Genomic DNA, 22,221 nt, shown 5'->3' on the forward strand with positions numbered 1-22,221 from the left:
AATTTTTTTTTCCTGGCCGGAGGGGCTGGTCATTGTTAAACACAATGATCACTTCTTTCACTCTCCTCTTCACTATCCCTTTCCCCCACTTTCTTTTATTTTAAGCCTGTTTGTCACGTTTTTGTCTTATTTTTGTTTGTGCACGTTTTTGTTCACTGTGTGACTATTAGGGTGCCGGTCCTCGGGCCAACCCTGAATGTCTTGGGAGTAGGTGGACATGGTCTTCTGGCTTAGTTCACTTGCTCTCATGGGGTCTCCCTTCGGGGGAGCCCCACCTAGTACTGGGAGGGTTCTGTTTCGGCAGTCCCTCCGAGGAAGTTGTGTCCGTGTCGGCTTCGGTTGCTCAGACCTCAGTCCCCGTCTGGAGCCTAACGCCCCGGGGGATCAGGGTTTGGGTCCCTCTTCACAGGAGGGCCACTTGACGTTGCACCCGTCTGCACGTTTTTGTGAACACTCTTTATGTGTGTGCACATTTTTTCTGCACCGGGTGGAGTTTTTGGGTGTGTTCACACGCCATAGGCTTTTAAAAAAAAAAAAAATGTTGGCGCTTCCCTCTTCCTTGCAGCTGACACAGGGAAGATCATGTGACCGGAGCGGCCTGAACATGGGTACCGTATATATTCTCGAGTATAAGCCGAGGCACCTAATTTTACCACAAAAAAAAACTGGGAAAACGTATTGACTCGAGTATAAGCCTAGGATGGGAAATGTAGCAGCTACTGGTATGGTAAATTTCTTTAGTGTTCTAAGCAACCAGCATCCAGTATTGGACATGGTCAGATTTATCCTCCCTATTCCTCTGCAATATAAGTCAGAGGCATGTGCGGACACAGGGCCGATCCTGGAAGGGTGCACTACACCCAGGCGCCACAGAGGTGGGGGCGCCAAAGTGCTACCCTCCCTCCTCTTCTCCTTGTGTGTGGGCAGGCGCGCTAGTGTGGGCACAACCGCCCAGGGGCAAACTGACCGCCAGCATCGCGCCCTGCTCAGAAAACATCATCCTCAGCCCCAACTGAAGCCCCGCCCCAATCTACCATCCCAGCATCTGTGTCACGGCTCCTCCCCCGTGGTTGCCTAGCAGCAGGATGCTGTAGACAGCGGAGTGGTGGGTGAAGGTACCATGGTGCCCAAGTAGGAGGGAATAAAGAGCATGGGTGGGAAGAAAGAGAAGGTGGCAGATGAGGGGAGCCCGTCACAGAGCCACTGGTAGGCTGCATTGGATGGGCACTGATGAGGCTGCAATTGATGCATAGATCTCTTGTATCTTTTCCGCAGTCTCTGACCATCTTCTGTATTATGTCTGCAGTCTCTGACCATCTTCTGTACCATGTCTGCAGTCTCTAAACGTCCTGCAGTATGTTTGAAGGCCTCCGCTTACTCTTTTAAAAAAAAAAACATTTCGGGTTTACATCCACTTAAAGGAATGTTTTCACCCTTTTGAATCTATGCCATGAAGAATGAAGGCAAAACTCTGGCAAGTATTGGCAAGGTGTACCTAATGTGGCCTGTGAGTGTACATCTTGACTAGGTTAGTCAACATAGATGGGTAGAGGGAGCAATTTTAAGATTGGATGGGGTTTGGTCTGGAAGTGAGTTGTTGAAGGCTAAGAAAGTCTTGAAGCCATTGGATGGGTCTTCCGGTCAGAGCGCCATCATTTTCCGTAGTGAAGGAAAGCGTTCGTACTTCTCTTACTGCAGGTTCCCTTGTAAGGAAAAGCATTTAATAACCAGGTAAACTTGATTGCAGAAACAATACCTTGTCTCAGATCTCCCCTCTGTAACCACGAGTCCATTTTAAGTAAAGAAAGAGGCTTTGTTGGAAGGTTATTACATGTTTTGCCGGGAAAGTTTTCCCCATGAAGATAATGAGTCTGAGCTGTAAACCGTGCAGATACCATTTTATGAAGCAATAATGACCCCTATTTATCTCAAGGAAGGGCTGGTCTGGTTGGCCACAACAATCAATCCAATTACACTCATAGGCCTCATTCACACTACGGGCCGTTCGGGTCCATCTGTCACATCGATATGGAGCGTCGGATGTCAGCGGAGACATGTCCGCTGACATCCGATCCACTAAAAACAGACATATGGGGGCCACGTCCCCATCCGTCAATGCGGATCGGGTAAGATCTGATAAGAACGGACATGCTGTCCGTTTTCATCAGATTTCTCCATAGGACACAGCGGTGCCCGACAAGCCCCTCCCCGCTCGGTGAGCAGAGAGGAGCTTGTCATCGGTCGGCTCAGTTGAGATCTGCGGACTGATCTCCCGCTGAGCTGACGGAAGCAGGCGGACTCCGTAGCGACAGAGTCCGCCTGTGTGAATGAGGCCTTAATCTTTGTAGTGGGGACATAAAATATATATATAGTAACTAAGTAAAAAACACTCTAGCAGTGAAGTTTTGCTGCCTTTAAAGGGACACTAAAGGTTCCTGTTTAAAAATATAGAAATAACAAACATGTTATACTTACCTCCACTGTGCAGCTCGTTTTGCACACAGTGGCCCCGATCCTGGTCTTCTGGGGTCCCTCGGCGGCTGTCTCGGCTCCTCCCCCACAAGAACTCGGCACCTTCATGGGAGCTCTCTCCCATGGGGGATAGTTCTTGCGGGGGTGCTCCCGTGATACAGCCGAGATTTTTCTGAATTTCCATTCAAATGTTCCAACGGCATATGGCCAGCTTGAGAACAGAAAGTCCCACTTTCATCACTGCACAGGCAACAGGCATAGAAAGGTTAAGCCTTGGTAGCTTGTGCTGCCCACGTAGCACAAATATCAGTAATAGGATACAAGTATAAACTAAGCAGGTACAACATTCTGATGGCAATAGGGATGCACCAATATATTGGTCGCTGAAAGTTGTTGTCTGAAAATAGTAATTTGCGTTTTGCCGATAGGGGGGGGGGGGGGGGAGTTGGCGATAATGACATCCCATTGACTTCAATGCAAAAATGCCCCCTAATGAATTCAATGCAAAATTTCGTCTCGTTGACCTTCATACAAAATGACATCCCATTGACTTGCAAAACCACCCGTCCTAATTTTACATTTTTTATTTATTAGTTGTCGGCCAAGTGCATCCCGGATTTTCGGTTTCACCGCTGAATTTTTTTTTTCATTTCGGTGGTACCACTCAAGTTTTACATTTATAGGAGCATAGAAAACTAAACTGCACGATCCGACTTTTGTCCGACCAAAATCGCATTGGAATTCCATCGGAGTAAAAGGGAACATGTTCTCTTTCGAAACTCCGATGGAATTCATCGGAATTTCTGATGGAATTGCTCCGATGGGGTATACACACGGTCGGAATTTCCGATTGGAAAAAGTCAGTCGCACTTTTTTCTTTGGAAATTCCGATCGTGTATACGGGGCTTTATTATTACCAAACAATCTAATTCTATGAAAGATGAAACCTTATTGATTTATATGGAAAATTAGTCTGCTTTGCCCAAACTTGTAGATGGGATAGTGCTGGAACATGAGGAGTCAAGCAAGTGTTTAGTGCATGGGGGGTAGAACAGGTATAGGGGTGTGTGGCTTTTTTTTTTGGAGGGGATGATTTAAGAAAACATTATTTGACTTTAGAACCACTTTACTGTAAGTAAACACTGTATCATCTGCCCATGTTAAAATGATGTTAGTTTATGGCCTCTTTGGGCCAGCTTGGCATTATGTAGTATGCATATGTTGTACCTAAACAGCATAGCACCAGGAAGCTATGGAACCATAACTATCTGTCACGTACCTGGTCGGTGGCCAAAGTGCTGAGAGGGCTTCCCTTGCGGCTAAGTGCAGGACACCCCCGAAGGTGGTAACAGGGAGTGCTATACTCGGAGAATCAGGGGTTGCCATTTGCGACAGGCTGAGGTGATGAAAAGATTTCCACTGGATGGCGGCTGACGAGCTGGGCGCACTGCTGGGCAGGATTCACTCAGGAGTACCGTACTACAGGGTGAGACTTGGCAGAAGGGAGAGCCAAGAGCAGAGTCAGGAGCCAGGCCAGAAGTCAAACACAGAGGATCAGCCAGGAGTAAGGCAGCAAGCAAAGTCGGGAGCAAGCCAGGGTCATACATGGAGATAAGACGGGTCAAAGGCAAGCGGGGTTGGTAACAGGAAATCCAATGACGGCAGGACCAAGAACTCAAACACAAGATCATCCAGCAGTTAGTGGTTGCTGTTGCAGGCTTTAAATAGGCCCCTGGGCGCCAGAGTCTGTCACGCATTGCGTGCGCTTTGATGTATGCGCACTAGCGACTATATCTTCTTGCCCATATTCGCATTCCTGAATTTCTGTTTGCCAAGCTGCGATTCTGCTGGTTGATAGATATGCCAGTTCTTCTGCGGATTGTTCTGACGCTATCCTTGTAGTCGCTCGGGCTTCCACAGTGGACGTTCAGGTCTCGCATACTTGCATTGTACCAAGTGTGCAAAAAATGTCATCCCTGGAGTTCAGCTTTAATGATCTTCCTTAGATAGGATAACCCTACACCTTTGACGTATCCTCAGTTCAACTCTACATTGGGCTGCAAATCATTTTACTGCCTCCAGCTGTGAAATCTTTTGGTTTACAGAATCTAGCTGTATGTAATAATATTGGCTCATGATGGTCTCTGGAGGGTATTTACTTTTCGTTGTGGGAATCGTGATACGCCCAAGCCAGGATGTCGTTTTTGTAACTAGTAATACAGAGGGGATATCTCCTGGGGGGGAAAAAGGTCTGAATCTTGAAGGGGGATTCTAGCTTATACCAATGTCTGAATATAAAACAGATGTGCCAGAACATTTTAATATACATGTTGAGAACTAAATGAGTTCCGAGCAACAGAAGGAATTGTACACCACGGCCTAGTTTGTTTATCTGCAGCCATGGAACCGTTCTTGGCTTTACCTCATCAAGATGTCACCTCTGTGCAGCATGATATGTTCTGAAGCTATATATAAAACTTCCTTTCTAGAGAAGTCCCCCTGCAAAGTCCCAGAAATGTCTCTTGATCCTGCCTGTGAAGGCCACCTAATGTAGCTTCCTGTGATGGTGAGGCTGCAATACTCCTCCAGTTGTCTGTGCTAAATTAGGGGATTCCACATCCTTGCCGAGCTTACAGTAAAGAACCCTCTACGTCAGGGATCCTCAAACTACGGCCCTCCAGCTGTTGCGGAACTACACATCCCATGAGGCATTGTAAAACTCTGACATGACTAGGCATGATGGGAATTGTAGTTCCTGGACAACTGGAGGGCGGTAGTTTGAAGACCCATGCTCTACGTAGTTTAAGGTTAAACCTCTTTTCTTCTAATTTGAGTAAGTGGCCACGTGTCGTGTTTTTTTTTTTTTTTTTTTTTTTTTTTTTTATTATTATTCCTATTGTGGGGTCACTAGTATGGTATTTGTAAATGGAAATCCTATCCCCTCTCAAGTTTCCTGTCTCCAGAGAGAATAAGTTCGGTGCTCACAACCTATCCTCCAAACCCTTTATTAGCTTTGTTGCCCTTCTGTGTACTCTCATTTCCAGTACATCCTTCCCGAAGACTGGTGCCCAGAACTGGACAGCATACTCCAGGTGCAGCTGGACCAGAGCCTTGTAGAGTGGGAGAATTATCGTGTTATCCCTGGAGTTAATCCCCTTTTTAATGCATGGCAATATTCTGTTTGCTTTGTTAGCAGCAGCTTGGCATTGCATGCCATTGCTGAGCCTATCATCTACTAGGATCCCCAGGTCCTTTTACATCCTCGATTCCCCCAGAGGTTCTCCTTTTCTACATTAAATCTCATTTGCCATGTAGTTGCTCACCCCATTCATTTGTTCAGATCTTTTTCCAAGGTTTACACATTCTGCAAAGAAGTCATTGCTCTGCTTAGCTTGGTGTCAGCCGCAAATACATAAATTGAGCTGTTTAGGCCCCTTTCATGCAGAGGTGTGGTGGCGGTATAGCGGTGCGATTTGTAGCAACGCTATACCGTCTTTACCGTGGTATTAAGCCGCTAGCTGTGCAGTTTTAACCCCCGCTAGCGGCCAAAAAACGGTTAATACTGCCCATTGTCGGCAGTATTACCATGGTTTCCTATTGATTTCAATGGGAAGGAGCTGTATAGGAGCTGTAAACACCCCGCTCCTATACCGCTCTAAAGATGCGGCTAGCAGGACTTTTGGAGTGGTCCTGATAGCGCACCGCTTCAGTGTGAAAACCTTTGGGCGTTCACATTGAAGACTGCAGGGCACAATTTTATTTTTTCAGGCGGTATAGCAGCGCTATTTTTAGCGCTAAACCGCCTGAAAAACATGTCAGTGTGAAAGGGGCCTTACCCCAATCTCCAGGTCATTTTATAAACAAATTAAACAGGATTGGTCCCAGCACAGAACTCTGGGGGACCCCACTTTCCACCCCTGACCATTCTGAGTATTGCGTGCAGGGCTGAGAAACCCTCACTGACATCAGCCAATCACATGAGCGACGCTATAAAATAAGGTATACAGCAGCATTTTTTTTATTTATTTTTTAACGCATACACTGGGGACATTCTTACAATCAGCTCTGCTATATTAAATAATGTCATAACGTGGTTGTTAAACCACTCAATATTTTCCATCAATATGAGCTACAGTCGCTCTTCTTTTGAATTGGACTACGTGGGCCAGCTTTTGCTTCCCATGTGCATTTAATAAATCTTTCACATGGTGTGAGTTTTTAGGGACACGCACCTGCACCCAAATGGATGTCAGATTGGGAGAAGCGTCTGTGTCTGTGCATCTTCTGCGTTCCAACTCGCATACATGGGGCTTCCTGCACGGAATACCTATGCATCTCTGTGGGGGTAAACGCAGTCCTTACACGGGGTGTGCATTGATTTTTTTTTTTATTTGATTTTTTTTTTTTTCAAGGTCTAAATATGTTATTTGCTCTTCAAAAAAAGGATACACTTATGCGTTAGGCAGAGTGCTTTGAAAGTGATTCTGTCTTTTACTGGGAGCCAATGAAGGGATCTCAGTGAAGGTTGAAAGATTGATTCCCATGTTTTTTTCCCAGTCACTAGTCGAGCGGCTGTATTTTGAACGACTTGCAGACGAGTGATTTGGTATTTGGGGAGTCCTAAATAGAGGGCATTTGCATAGTCAAGTCTGGAGTTGATAATTGTACCCACCACGACTGCTATGTCTTCTTTTGGGATAAAGGGAGTGAGTCTGCGTAGTAGGCGCAGCAGATGGTGCGATCCGCTGACTACTGACCCTATTTGTGCATCCATTGTCATGTTGATGTCAAATGACTCAGACTTTTTACTTTGGTGCTAGGGGTGATGGTTTTACCCAGAATGGGCGGGAGTGTCCATGTTGTTACAGGATGATTTTTTCGGTTGACGTGATACGGGAGAAGTTCTGTTTTTGAGCCGTTGAGTTTAAGATCACTCTTTGTCATCCAGTTTTCTATCATAGTAAGGCATTTCTCTAGTTCGAGATAATGATCCTTTTTATTGCAGATGCGAAAATAGTTGTGTGTCATCTGCATAAGAGTGATAAAGTAACTTTTGGTTACTGATGATTTCAAAAAGAGGGTGGAGATAGATATTGAACAGAACAGGTGACAGAGGGGATCCCTGAGGGCCCCCGCATGACACCGTGCATTCTTCAGAAGTGAAAGACCCCAGTTTCACTATTTGTGGTTTTCCAAAAAGGAGGCGAACCAAGATAAATCGCATTCCGCGACTCTGGCTACTTCAGCTAGCCGAGTCAGTAATATTTTGTGGTCTACAGTATCAAAAGCAGCACTTGGGTCCAACAGTACCAGAAGACAAGATTCTCCTTCGTCAGCTGCCTCGAGCGTCATCCCATATTTTGAGCAGTGCTGTTTCTGTCCCGTGACCTGGACGGAAACCCGATTGAAACTGGTCAAGTAATTTATGGGTGTCTAAATGCTATTGTAGCTGTTGTACAACTTCTTTCTCCATTATCTTGGAGAAGACATTTAGGCCTGTTATGGGTCGACGGTGGTTTGGGGTCAAGGGTGTTTTTTCTTTTAAAATTGGTTTAATTGTGCCTTGTTTCAGCAAGGTTGTTACCATGCCCTCCTTGAATGACTGGTTTATGAGCTGCGTGATAGCTGGTGCCAAAATATCGGCAAAGTAGCTGCGCCACACTTCTCAGCAGAACAAGGTGGCTGCCCCTAAACTTGACAGACTTTTACCTCAGAACATTTCTTCCAGCACACTACTTTACTGTCCAACTTTAGTACTCCTGTCACACCACCAGCACATGACTAAGTCCCGGGAGACCGTGGCCTGCAGTACCCCTTTTGTGGTAGCAACCGATTCACTTGAGAAGAATAAATGTCGATAGACTACTGATCCCATCAAGTCCGACTTGCAAATCCTGCCCTCCTGACTGCAGCGACTTGAGACAAAACTCCCACAGTCTCTCCCTCTGGCTCTACATCCAGCTCCCCTGGCATGCCTCTTCCAGAGCGGACCAACTGTCTCCTCCATCTCCATGACCGTGTAAGGAAAGGGGGTTCCCTCAGACATGACAGTCTAACACTCCATCATCCAGTTCACCCAGCCGACAACTTCTCTCCCAGCAGGCTGACCATGGGTTTATATACCCCCCCTGCCAATCCTATTAGAGGATTGGTCAGAGTTCCCACATGCACTCCATGTCACTTCAGCTCTCTGCCCTGCCTCTTTTCCAGAGCCTTCTCCCTGGAATAGGAGGAGGCGCCCAAGAGCTGAGGCACATGTCAGTCACTTATTGCTATACTAAACCACTTCCCTGCCCCCAGATCAAAACAAACAGGCCTAGGTCACAGCATAGGCCTGCCTAAATTTACCTGCGCTGGCAGCTTACACAAAAAAACCTACACTAGCACTAACCTACCTAAGGTAGAGGATGCTGCATAAAGCCACAATATGCTTCTTATTGATCCGCTTTTCACCTCACTGTTACCAGCAATGCCAAATCTGCCAGACCTTATTGCACTGTGTGTGGTTTATATTTAAGCTGCCCATAGGCAGTTCCCCTATTGATGAAATGGGGTTTGGAGCCACAGGATTTATTGTATGGTAAAACAATAGTGTAGCGCTCTAGTGCTCAAATAACGCATGCAATTGAACAAAGTAATCGAAGTCCAGGAAAAATAGAAAACATAAATTTCGGTGATCCCACAGCCATGATGGAAACACAAGACTCCAAGAAAGCCAGGTGCCACCCTTCACGCTCATGCTCTGCTTACCAGATGGGGCGTGACCACCCTAATAAGAATGGTTGACATGCACTCTTATTACAAAGCCAATCCTGTGTCTACGGCAGGCAGGGAGGTCCCTCTCAGAATGGCGACCAAAACCGCTCCAGCAACAGGGCAGCAGCAATGAAGGCTTACACACCTGTTCCAAAATGGCACCTTCACTGGTTAGTGTGTGCTCTTTGACCAGCATTAACCAAAATTAAATGTTTCTGGTAACTGTTGATTAGTCCTCCTTTTTATTGTTTAGCCATGTAGATAAAGTGACCAGAGTGTCAACCAGCTTGCCATTTTGGCCTCCTACACTTTCTGAAAAATTGACGCTTTTGGAGGTATAAAAAAAATGCCCCAATCCTGCGCTTGTAAAGGAGCTTACTTGCCTAATTTACACACCTACAGATGCGTGAATTCATTTTAACAGCTAGAATAATTGATTATTCTGGCCAATATAATTTACACGCATAGGGCCAGATTCAGGTAGGGAGCGCGTAACTCTGTGCAGGCGTAGCGTATCCTATTTACACTACGCCTCCGCAACTTTGACAGGCAAGTGCATTATTCACAAAGCACTTGCTCCGTAAGTTGCGGCGGCGTAGCGTAAATTGGCCGGCGTAAGCCCGCCTAATTCAAATGTGTAAGATGTGGGCATGTTTTATGTAAAATCATCGTGACCCCACGTAAATGACGCTTTTTACGAACGGCCCATGCGCCGTCCGTGAACGTATCCCAGTGCGCATGCTCCAAGTTAACCCACAAATAGTCAATGCTTTCGACGTGAACGTAAATTACGCACAGCCCTATTCGCGAACGACTTGCGCAAACAATGTAATCGACGAAAAATTTGACGCTGGCCCGACGTCAATACTTAACATTGGCTGCGCCTCATATAGCAGGGGTAACTTTTTACTCCGGAAAAAGCCTTACGTAAACAGCGTATCTGTACTGCGACGGCCGGGCGTACGTTCGTGAATAGGCGTATCTAGCTGATTTACATATTCTAGGCGTAAATCAACGTACACGCCCCTAGCGGCCAGCGTAAATATGCAGTTAAGATACGACGGCGTAGGAGACTTACGCCGGTCGTATCTTAGCAATATTTAAGCGTATTTCAGCTTGAGAATATGCTTAAATATACTACGGCGGAGATTCGGACTTGCGACGGCGTATCTACTGATTTCCCCCCTTCGTAAGTCTACCTGAATCTGGCCCATATACTTTTAAGTGCCTAAGCCAGTGAACATTATTATGCTTTTTATTTTTTTAACATTGGATTTTTCTGCCTGCTCCTAGCAGCATGATCTTACTTTGATGGGAGTATTACCGTATATGTTCGAGTATAAGCCTAGTTGTGTTTTTTTAGCACTTTTTATTTTTTTTTGAAAATGCCCCTCTGCTTATATTCGAGTCACCTTTTTTGCTCCTGATCTCCTGGATTTTGGGGACTTGGCACACATGTAGCCCCGCGCTTCCTCTACAATTGTACAAAGTTTCTTGTCCGGGGAGCACTTTTTTTTTTTTCAAAGCCGGACATCCCTTCCATAGACTCCAATGTTAAATGGTAATTTCTCCGGTGAATTTGGGGACCCGGTACCGGCCGGTCGTAGGTCTCCTGGACCCGGAACTTGGCACACACATTTCTCCTCTACAAGTGTGCAGTTTGTTGTCAGGGGGACCTATGGCTGGGGAGCACCGATTTTTTTTTTTTTTTTTTTTTTTTTTTTTTTTTTTTTTTCCCCAAGCTGAGTCTTTTCTATTGTTAGTGAAGTTACAACTCCATACTGTGACTGCCAAGATGAGAAACTATTTTTCTGAGAAAAGTGACTTGTTACAGCCAGAGGGGACAGGTCGGTGTACAACTAACTCCGAGGCTGAGAGAGCTGATCCTCTCTCTGATATCTTGCAAGATTCTCATCCTGCCCTGACAGGGTTTGTATCCAGAAGATGTCTGTTATCACATGGTGTGTGCGTCCACTTTGAGGCTTTTCTGCAATGGCAGCAGATTCCTCAGGTCAGGGCACAGTTCAGCAGAATTTGGATCTAAATTCTGCATGTGCTGGTATGAACAAGCAAATAAGTGTGTAAAGGGTCATGAGGTGTGTGTGTGTGTGTGTGTGTGTGTGTGTGTGTGAGACTTAAACAATGCTGCAAACTGTTATCAGCCACGTCCAGATCATTGCATCTGCCTGCATCTAGGTTGGGTCAGTTGTTTCCAGGGAGTAAAGGAAGACTAGAGCTGACACACACAATAGTACAGCACCTACTTGGAGAGTATTTGTGAACTGTATGATCAATTGTTACCATACAGTGGTCGATGGTTGCACACATGACTACTCGTTCATTGATGTGTGCAGCCTATTGCATTAGTGTGTGGTTTGCATTGATTGGTTTGCGCAAAAGTTATAGCGTTTACAAAATAGGGGATGGTTTTATGGCATTTTTATTAATATTTTTTTTTTACTAGTAATGACGGCGATCAGCGATTTTTAACGGTACTGCGACATTATGGCAGACACTTCTGACACATTTTTGGGACCATTGGCATTTTTATAGCGATCAGTGCTATAAAAATGCATTGATTACTATAAAAATGCCACTGGCAGGGAAGGGGTTAACAATAGGGGGCGAGGAAGGGGTTAAGTATGTTCCCTGGGTGTGTTCTAACTGAGGGGGGGGTGGACTGACTTGGGGGAAATGACTGATCGCTGTTCATACATTGTATGAACAGGCGATAGGTAATTTCTCCCCCTGACAGGACCGGGGGCTGTGTGTTTATACACACAGCTCCCGGTCCCTGCTCTGTAACGAGCAATCGTATGTGCCCGGCGGTGATCGCACCGACCAGGGACGAGCGGGGGGCGCGCACCCGCCCCTATTGGCTGATTCGCGAGATGACGTAATATTACGTGATATTGCGCAGCCGAGCCGACCTGCCGCCGTAAAACTGCGGCGGCTGGTCGGCAAGCGGTTAATACATGTCTGCTTAGAATAGAAGGTATGAATATCTTTTTAAGGCTCCGTTTTATCGGGCACTCAAACTATAACTCAACAGTTCATAACTGCCAGTGATTTTCAGGATTCATGCCAAGTTTTAACCATTTGTTCCAGTGAATTACCCTGTATATCAAAACTGAGGTGCACTGTGACGCCACCTTTATATTTATATATATACATACATACATACAGTATCTCACAAAAGTGCACCCCTCACATTTTTGTAAATATTTTATTATATCTTTTCATGTGACAACACTGAAGAAATTACACTTTGCTACAATGTAATGTAGTGAGTGTACAGCTTGTATAACAGTGTAAACTTGCTGTCCCCTCAAAATAACTCAACACACAGCCATTCATGTCTAAACCGCTGCCAAAAAAAAATGTGAGTACACCCCTAAGTGAAAATGTCCAAATTGGGTCAAATTTAGTAATTTTCTGTCCCCAGTGTCACGTGACTTGTTAGTGTTACAAGATCTCAGATGTGAATTGGTAGGTGTGTTAAATTTTTTTTTAGTGTTGGCGCTCTCACTCTCTCATACTGGTCACTGGAAGTTGCATGGCACCTCATGGCAAAGAACTCTCTCAGGATCTGAAAAAAGAATTGTTTCTCTACATATAGATGACCTAGGCTATAAGAAGATTGCCAAAACCCTGAAACTGAGCTGCAGCACAGTGGCCAAGACCATACAATGGTTTAACAGAACAAAACAGACCTTGCCATGGTCGACAAAAGAAGTTGAATGCACGTGGCTCAGTGTCATGTCCAGAGGTTGTCCTTGGGGAAATGGATGTATGAGTGCCTCCGAGGTTGAGGGGGTTGGGGGTCCGCCTGTCAGTGCTCAGACCATACGCTGCACACTGCATCAAATTGGTCTGCATGGCTGTTGTCCCAGAAGCAAGCCTCTTCTAAAGATGATGCACAAGAAAGCCTGCAAACAGTTTGCTGAAGACAAGCAGACTAAGCACATGGATTACTGGAGCCATGTCCTATGGTCTGATGAGACCAAGATTGTGTCAAGAGTGTGTGGCGGCAACCAGGCGAGGAGTACAAAGACAAGTGTGTCTTGCCTACTGTTAGGGGTGAGCTTCGGCGTGTTCGCACAGTCCACGTGCAGAGCCCACCAGGAAGTCTGCGCGGCGCTGTGCTAACCACAGGCAGGGAGACATTTCCCGACCGCTGCAGCCGAGCATCGGGACAATGTCTCCCTGCTTGTGATTAGCGCAGCGCCGTGCAGACTTCCTGGCGGGCTCTGCACGTGGACTGTGCGAACACGCCGGAGCTCATGCCTACCTACAGTCATGCATGGTGGTGGGAGTGTCATGGTCTGGGGCTGCATGAGTGCTGCCGGTACTGGGGAGCTACAGTCCATTGAGGGAACCATGAATGCCAACATGTACTGTGACATACTGAAGCAAATCGTGATCCCCTCCCTTTGGAAACTGGGCCGCAGGGCAGTATTCCAACATAACGACCCTAAACGCACATCCAAGACGACCACTGCCTTGCTAAACAAGCTGAGTCTCTAACATCCACCAGCTCCGTGATATAATCATGGAGGAGTGGAAGAGGACTCCAATGGCACCTTGTGAAGCTCTGGTGAACTCCATGCCCAAGAGGGTTAAGGCAGTGCTGGAAAATAATGGTGGCCACAGAAAATATTGACACTTTGGGCCCAATTTGGAAATGTTCACTTAGGTGTGTACTCTCTTTTGTTGCCAGCGGTTTAGACATGAATGGCTGTGTGTTGAGTTATTTTGAGGGGACAGCAAATGTACACTGTTATACAAGCTGTACACTCACTACTTTACATTGTAGCAAAGTGTCATTTCTTCAGTGTTGTCACATGAAAAGATATAAGAAAATATTTACCAAAAAAATGTGTATGTGTAATAAATATATATATATATATATATATATATATATATATATATATATATATATATATATATATATATATATATATATATATATATATATATATATAATTTTTTTTTTTTTTTTTTTTTTTTTTTTTTTAAACCTGAATAATGTTTTTGATATTAACACTACTGCAAGGGTTAAATACTCGCTTCTGGCTAAGAGCACTTGGAAAAGCATTTTTCCTTACTCGATCCTCCACTCCAGCTGGCTCCTCTATGCTGCACCTCTTCTCCCCCCTATGCTCCACCAGTCTAAGGTCCGCTGATGTCATCAAGACCGATGCAGGACCCCAGCCTTGCATTTGATGTAAGGACGTCGAGGAACTGTCTTCTGATGAATCATAGCGCAGTGGACGATCGGGTAAATAAAAGTGCTTTTTCAAGTGCTTACAGTGCAGTAATAGTAACCCTTGCAGTAATGGTAGTATCAAAAACATTATTCATGTTAAAATAAATACAAGTATAATTAAAAATATTCATGTTAAAAAAAAATGTTTTTTTTTTTGTTTGTTTTTAGCATTTAACCCCAGCGGTGTGGGTGCAGCCCCACTACAAGGAAGCATTTTTGCTTTTCCTGGAGTTGGGCTTTAAGTTAATTAGATTCAACATTTTAAAGTGGAACTTTAGTCAGAAAATTAAGTCCTTCTAGATCACTTCAGGGTGGCCCCTTTTGCAGATATAGCTATATAAAACATAAAGAATAGGTGCCTATACTGTTTAAAAACCAGTACCACACTGTCTTGACCTTCTCTGCACATGCTCAGTTGCTCTCTGTTTAGGCATTGTGCCAAAAATGTAGCGGCTGATCTGCTGACAGTTTAAAGATTTACGGGAACAATGCTGGAGGCAATTCACACTCACACACATACACACATACACACACACACACACACTAATTTTGGTAGCATAATTATTAATGTGGGACGTTTTGTTTCTTGCTAAAGAACATTATTTTTTATCAAGTGTTATGGGAAAAGTTCTGCTTTATTATATTTTTTTTTATTTAGGCATACAAGAGATTACAATAGGACAGGGGTAAGCAACCCCCAGCACTGGTGCCGCAAGTGGCACACGAAGCCTCTCTTGTCGGCACTCGACTCTCTCCCCCATCAGCAGAGCAGCGCAGGGAAGTGTCAGTGAGACACTAATGCATTACAATTTCAGAATTTCCCACGCAGCACCTGCACCCTGCAAGGCAAAGGCATAATGAGCTAGTATGCAGCGCATACTAGCTCATTGTGAAATGCTTACCTCAGAACGAAGCCCCCGTATTGGAGCCTGGTCTACCCCGAGGGAGCTGACATCTTTCCCTCGACGTGTCGTCTGGGTTCGTGGCTCCGGCGCTGTGAGTGGCCGGAGCCACAATGATGTCACTCCCACGCAGGAGTTTTCTTTCCGGCAGCGTCTACCAGGCATTCAGAGTGCATGCGTCGCTGATAGGGTTGTCCCAATACCACTTTTTTGAGACCAAGTACTGATACTTTTTTTTTTTTTTTTTCAAGTACTCGCCGATACCGATTACCGATACTTCTTTTTTTTTTTTTTTTTTTTTCTTTATGTCATGTGACAGTATTTTTATTTTTTTTTTGTGTTTTTTAGGGGGGGGTGGATTGTCAGTGTGTGTGTGGTTTTTTTTTTTTTTTTTTTTTTTTTTTTTTATTTACATTTAATTTTTATTTATTTAAAAAAAAAAAATATATATATTTATAGCCCTTTTTTTTTTTTTTTTTTTTTAATCAGCCCTGTTTGGGGGTCTTTGAAGAGATATCAGGGGTCTTAACAGACCTCTGACATCTCCCCTTTAAGACAGAGAAAGGGACTAAGGGCACAGCTTCCCCAGTCCCTTTCTCTGCAGCCTCAGCTGAAATGAATGGAGAGAATCCATTCATAAACTGAAGCATCGTAAACACAGGTTACGATGCTCAGTTATATGAATGGACAGAGTCAGTGATCACTGACTCTTTTCATTCTGAAAAGGTAGGAGCCGGGTTTAGCAGCTCCTACCTCCGCTCTCCCCCCTGACATATTGAGGGGGGAAAGAGGACAACGGGGGGGGGGGGGGAGAGAGGACAGCACGGAACACGGGGGGGGGGGGGGGGGGGAGAGGACAGCACGGAACACGGCGGAAGGGGGGGGGGAGAGATGACAGCATGGGGGGGGGGGGGAAGAGAGGACAGCACGGAACACGGGGGGGGGGGGGGAGAGAGGACAGCACGGAACACGGGGGGGGGGGGGGGGAGAAGAAAGGACAACACGGGGGGGGGGGGGAGAGAGGAAAGCACGGAACACGGGGGGGGGGGGGGAGGGAGAGGACAGCACGGAACACGGGGGGGGGGGGAGAAGAAAGGACAACACGGGGGGGGGGGAGAGAGGAAAGCACGGAACACGGGGGGGGGGGGGGGGAGGGAGAGGACAGCACGGAACACGGCGGAAGGGGGGGGGAGAGATGACAGCACGGGGGGGGGGGAAGAGAGGACAGCACGGAACACGGGGGGGGGGGGGGAGAGAGGACAGCACGGAACACGGGGGGGGGGGAGAAGAAAGGACAACACGGGGGGGGGGGGAGAGAGGAAAGCACGGAACACGGGGGGGGGAAAGAGGACAGCATGGAACATGGGGGGGGGGTAAGAGGACAGCACGGAACACAGGGGGAGAGAGAGAGGAAAGCACGGAACACGGGGGGGGGGAAGAGGACAGCATGGAACATGGGGGGGAGAGAGGACAGCGCGGAACACGGGGGGGGGGGGGGGAGGACAGCGCGGAACACGGGGGGGGGGGGGCAAGAGGACAGCACGGAACACGGGGGGGGGGGGGAGAGAGGACAGCGCGGAACACGGGGGGGGGGGGAGATGGGACAGCGCGGAACACTGGGGGGGGGAGAAAGGACAGCACGGAACACAGGGGTAAGAGAGGACAGCACGGGAGGAGAAGACTTGCAACTCTCCTGCCTGCCCAGGTATCGGGTGAGGCATCAGAGCATTTCCCCCCCGAGTACAAGTACTCAGGGAAATGCTTGGTATCGGGACCGATACTAGTATCGGTACATCCCTAGTCGCTGACGTTGGTGGCTGCATGCAAAGGGAATATCCCCTAAACCGTACAGGTTTAGGAGATATTAGTTTAACCTACAGGTAATCCTTATAGTCTTACCTGTAGGTAAAAAGTGTCAAATTTGGGTATACAACTTCTTTAAATCATAGAGAGATGATCATCCATTCCTTTATTGGTTGCTTGCTACTGATCTCTTTCCACTTGAGTTCCCAGTTCTGCTCACCTGTTGAGGTCATTATAAGTGGGTCCTATGTCTCTGTTATATTTTAAATTGAGGTTGTAGAATGCTACAGAAGAGTGGCTGTCTCCAGATGTGGGGGTGACTACTAGCCCAGCACTTTCTTTTGCAAGGTGTGTGTGATTCTCAGGACAGTGAGGTGCATGTGTTGCATTGGAAAAGAGAGATCTAGGGTTCTCTTTTCTGCTTTAAGCCACTTTAAGGTGTGTGTGTGTGTGTGTGTGTGTGGTTTACCGGGGCTATGGCTCTTTTTTTTTTTTTTTTTTTTTTCAGTCGAAGATTCTCTTTGGGATAAAAAGATCCGAGCAGGTGATTAGCCACTGGATCACTTTTTAGGCGTTTGACCATCAAACCCCCCCCCCCCTCTCTATAGAGGACCTGTCATGTATTTATATCACATTTCTTCTTCTCCCCTTTACCAAAAATGAATGTGGTTATATAGTTTTTTGCATTAAAATGAACTAAAGTGCATTTTTTCCAAAACCGTTGCATTTGAAAAAACACTGTGCAAATACCATGTGACATAAAAAAATTGCACCTCCATTTTATTCTCTAGGATCTATGCTAAAAAAAAAAAAATGTTTGGGGTTATTAAAAGAAGTATGGGGGGGTGTTTTTGTTTTTTTTTGATGGTCAGTCTGATGCTCCATCTGTCCCCTGGCATCTCTGCACTGAGAACCGAGCCACCGAACACCGCTGATTGATGGCTCGGTTCTAACTCCTCCGCGAGAAGAGCGATGCTGACTATCAGTCGGCATCGGTTCTGCTCTACATCTCCACGCTCCATTGGAGCGCTGCGCTGTGGAGGGGCGGGGAGTGGCAGTCTCAGCGGCTCGCCGAGAGTGCCATCAATCAAAGCAGCTGGCGGATCCAGACTTGGAAGTTTGGGATGATGTGCTGCCTCGACTGATGACTAGGGTAACCACATGTCCCGGATTGCCCTGGACAGTCCCGCATTTTGCAGGTCTGTCCCGGGCACCTTCATTCCAGGACAATACAGTGTCCCGGAATGAAACTGACACAGCCACCCCCGCCACATCACCGTTTTACACAATGACAGAACTTGTCTTGGCCGGGAATGCCTGGAGGAGCACAGTCCCCGCCCCCTGTTTGCGATTGGAGAAATCATAAATCCTGCCTCTTGTGTCCAATCACCGTGCTGTGATTCATTATATTTTTTTCCCTGAATTGTAGTTTTGAAATGTGGTCACCCTACTGATGACAGTGACATCAGCAGAGAGCGGACTTCAGACCGATCTCCATTGAAACCGGGTCACAGGAGTGCAAAACGAATTGCACTCCTGTGACCCAGAGGCAAAGCCCAGCCTGTAAAGCTCAGGCTGGACTTCTCCTCCTCTCCTTCTTCTCTTTTTGCTAAAAAAAAAAAGATTTTTACTTGTAAACGAAAAGTTTTAGCAATGGCCTGGTCTTTTTAAACCTACTGTATGTCTCCCTAAAGCATTCATTCTCTAAAAAGGGTTCCATGGAACCCTAGGGTTCCTCCAGAAGTTGCTAGGGTTTTTTTTGAGCTGTGGCTGATTGACCTCCCAATTGATGGTGCGCTAGCAGGATGGTAAAAAAAAGTCCTGCTAGCCGCATCTTTGGAGCGGTGTGTATACCGCTCCTGCCCATTAAAATCAGTGGCTCACCGCGGCTTTACCACCAGCAAATCGCTTCTGCAGAGACGCTTTGCGGTGGATTTTAAGTAACCCTTGCCTGCTAGCGAAGGGGGGGGGGGGTAAAACGCCGCCCCTCCCCCAGTGTGATGGGGTGACTTTGCGTTGCTGGTTGGGCCAACCGTAACATGAACCAGTTACTTTTTTTTTACATATTTGGAAAGTCTTGCAGGTTTTCTTTACGTTGCAATATATGAAACGTGTTGAAATATAACCTCTTAAACATTGCTGAGAACTAAAATGCCTTAAAGCCGCTATTTTCTTTTTTTTATAAGCCCCGTTCTTATATGGTTGAAAAAGTTTTTTGATATTTCGAGAAAGGAAAAGTCACAAAATAAAAAATATGAATGGTCAAACGCAAATTTTTGTCCAGAGTATGTGACCCTATCATGGCGAACCAGAATTACAGGAACTCTAAATGCAACCTTTTAACAACAAGCAAAATCTCAACCATTCCCATTGTATTCAATGAATGCTTCAAATAGCCTGTAATACAATTAGGATGCTATTTACAAAGTGGATTATTTCACTGTCCTTAGCGTATCAGATGTGTAAAGAGTGGAGATACCATTGAAGAAATCAATTTGTGTAAAACCAATCTTAGTTATTTATTTGTGCCGGATGGGTATATATTTAGCAAGGAAAGTATGGACATCCATGGTAAACTGATCTTACACGTTCACCAATAAGTCCCTGAGTGCTCCATTGTGTGCGTTATGGGGTCTCTTGGGAGGATCCTGATACCTTTTATGCATTTTGCACCTTTAATGGGGAGACTGAGTGCTTTGTTGGCCATGGGTTTCTTCCAGACAGTCCAGGCCACGAGGTCTACAGACACTTCCATCAATGATTGTGGCCTTTGGTTTGAAGCCGTTTTCCTGCGCCTTTTGAGGCTCAGGAACTGGCTGCGGATCGCACAGGAACGTTGTGCGTCCCCGTTCTCCATTCCATGGAGCCAAGGACCCAGTGCGCTCTGCAGCCCCCTGGAGATATGTAAACCGGCTCCCATAGAGAGGCAGTCACATTCTCCTGCTATGCAAATTGGATGTGTGTGGGTGTTTTTTTTTTTGTTTTTTTTATCATACATGTGTTCAGAAGCTGCAATGTTAATCTGGGCGTTATTTTAACCAACAACAGAGGACCAGAGCTTCTAGTCCTCTGCTGTTGGCCAAAATAAACCAAAACGGTCTTTGGAATAGAGTAAAATAAATAATATCAATAAACTGTTTTAAATTATCATACATTATATATTTAAAAACAAATCTTTATTTTCTTTGCCCCACCCCCCCCCCCACACAGGAACAGAGCTAAGGCTGTCAATCACAGGCTGTGTGCTGGATTTCCCTCTCCTGTCACCATTTTCTCTTGGTGTCAGAAAAGTGATTCATGCAATAGCCACTTAGTGCTCTGAGACAAGTGCACACAATAGAGGGATATGCTTTGTTCATATTTTCATGGCCGAGGTTTACAACCACTTTAACCACTTCTGCCCCGGAAGGATTTTCCCCCTTCCTAGCCAGAGCATTTTTTGCGATTCTATACTGTGTCACTTTAGCTGACAATTGTGCGATGTTGTACCCAAACAAAATGTCCTTTTTTTTTTTTTTTTTATAAAAATCCCCCAAAAATATATAAAAATACGAATTTCTTCCATAGTTTAGGCCGATTACGTATTCTTCTACATATTTTTGGTAAACAAAATTGGCAATGAGTGTATATTGCTTGGTTTGTGCAAAAGTTATAGGGGATAGATTTATAATAATAATAATTATTATTATTATTAATGCATTTTTTTTTCTAGTCATGGAGGCGATCCGCAAAATGTGTGTGTGTGTGTGTGTGTGTGTGTGTGTGTATGTGTGTATGTGTATATATATATATATATATATATATATATATATATATATATATATATATATATATATATATATATATATATATTTCGGGACTGTGATATTATGGAGGACACATCAGACACTTTTGACACTATTTTGGGACCATTGTCATTTATACAGCGATCGGAGCTACAAATAGCCACTGATTTACTGTATAAATGACACGGGAAGGGGTTAAACACTAGCGAGCGAAGAAGGGGTAAAGTGTGTTCTAACTGTAGGGGGGCAGTAGATCCCTGTCATGCTGCTAGGCGGAACAGGGAAATGCCTTGTTTACATCTCCCTGTTCTGCCACTCTGTGTCACGATCGTGGGCCGCTGGCAAACATCGAGTTTGTGGGACCCGCGGGCACGTGCCCGCGAATGCCAGGCAGCAAATTTAAAGTGACATACAGGTATGCCAATTTGCCTGCCCCTGCCATTCTGCCAACGTAAATCGGCGTGTGGCAGTCAGCAAGTGGTTAACAAATATGTGGGTAAAAAAAGGTGGTTTTAAAAATGTGTCTGTTCTACTTTAGCTGTCCTCCTCCTTCCCTTTTTTTGTCTGAAGACCTTCTCATGGTATCTGTTCTATTTGGCTTAGAACAGGGAAAATATTATCTGTAGTAGCCAAGGTAAAATCTCTGAGGGCCACAACGTTCTACATTAACTGACCACCAACAAATTCTGTATTTCGTCGGCATTGCTTTTGTGGAAGAGTTTCTTCCTTTCTACTGTCCCTTGACACATTCCAATACAGGTGGGGAGCAAAATGTTTCAGACCATCTGGCTTTTTATTGAACACAGCGACAAGGCAAAACATCATCATGTAACAAAACTAAAGGAAGTTTATGGTGACCTGGTTCGCATACTTTTTAAGGGTATTTTGAGAGAACCTGTCAAAGAAATTTTAAAGGGGTAGTAAAGGTTTGTTTTGTATTTTCTAAATGGGTTCCTTTTAAGCTAGTGCATTGTTGGTTCACTTACCTTTTCCTTCGATTTCTCTTCTAAATGTTCTTTTTCTTTGTCTGAATTTCTCACTTCCTGTTCCTCCTCGGTAAGCTTGCCCCCATCATCCAAGCCGTTCTAGCTGAGGGTTAGTCAGCGTGCTCACCCCCTCCCTTGGGACTACATCCCTGTGGGAAGACGCTGTCAACGTGCCATTTCTGAAAATCGCAGGCTGCTCCTGACTTGGGCACTTTAGGTCAGGTATATGCAGACCTCCAGCTGTTGCA

At 45.5% G+C, this 22,221-nt stretch overlaps 1 protein-coding gene across 1 annotated transcript in view; it reads left to right on the top strand.

The window, feature by feature from the left end:
- The window catches only part of ENTPD2 (ectonucleoside triphosphate diphosphohydrolase 2), an 80,634-nt gene that overhangs the window by 4,419 nt on the left and 53,994 nt on the right, over window positions 1-22,221 (top strand). The gene's annotated exons all lie outside the window — the stretch shown is intronic.

The sequence above is a fragment of the Rana temporaria genome, chromosome 9, assembly GCF_905171775.1.
Source record: "Rana temporaria chromosome 9, aRanTem1.1, whole genome shotgun sequence".
Taxonomy (NCBI): Eukaryota; Metazoa; Chordata; class Amphibia; order Anura; family Ranidae; genus Rana; species Rana temporaria.